Below are 1,000 nucleotides of genomic sequence, written 5' to 3'. Positions count from 1 at the left end.
CTCGGCCAGTCCACCCGGCACTGGCTTCTCTCGCCACGCTCCACCCAGCACTGGCTTCTCTTGCCACACTCCACCAGTGCCCGGAGCTGGCTTCTCCTGCTGCACTCCACCTGGCGCTGCCTCCCAGTGCCACACTCCACCCCACACTGGCTTTTTTTGCCACACTCCAACCGGCACTGGCTCCTGTCACCACGCTCCTCCCGGCACTGGCTTCTCTCGCCATGCTCCACCCGGCACTGCTTCTCTCGCCATGCTCCACCCGGCACTGGCTTCTCTTGCCACACTCCACCAGTGCCCGGAGCTGGCTTCTCCTGCTGCACTCCACCTGGCGCTGCCTCCCAATGCCACACTCCACCCCACACTGGCTTTTTTTGCCACACTCCAACCGGCACTGGCTCCTGTCACCACGCTCCTCCAGGGCCCCCTCCATCACACTCCTTTCCTCAGACTCCTGTTTCAAACTGACAGAAGGATAAAAACGTTACAGAAGCTTATGTGATGGAGAAAAAACTGCCTTAAAAGCTCAAATTTTCCATCAGCTGCAGATAAATAAAAGAACAAACGATGATGGAAAAGCCTGTTTAGTCACTCCTCTGTGCAGCGACAGGTTCAGGGACGAGTGCAGTGCACTGGAAGTTCAGGACTTTAATTGCTTGATTGTTCAAACTGTACTCAAATATTTTTCATTAAGATGTTTTGTGCACGATTCTTTTCTTTCTTTTTTAAGTTAATCGTTTTCTTCACATAACCTTGATATCAACACAATTCAACAAAAAATAAATTTTACTTGAATAAAATCCTTACAGAAAAATGTAATTTGAATTGTATATATTTAATTAAATCTCCTTGATTTCAAAATAAAATCATAGAAGTTGTTTCATGCAATAAAAGTTCAAATAAACAACTTGATGCAACTAAGAATGCTTCATAAAATCATTAAAGGTTATTTTTCGTCATCATCCAGAACTTTAGATCATATTTTGAGTCTTATCTAAACTAT

This window comes from Oryzias melastigma, linkage group LG9 (genome assembly GCF_002922805.2).
Source record: "Oryzias melastigma strain HK-1 linkage group LG9, ASM292280v2, whole genome shotgun sequence".
Lineage (NCBI taxonomy): Eukaryota > Metazoa > Chordata > Actinopteri > Beloniformes > Adrianichthyidae > Oryzias > Oryzias melastigma.
This window is presented reverse-complemented; position numbering follows the sequence as displayed.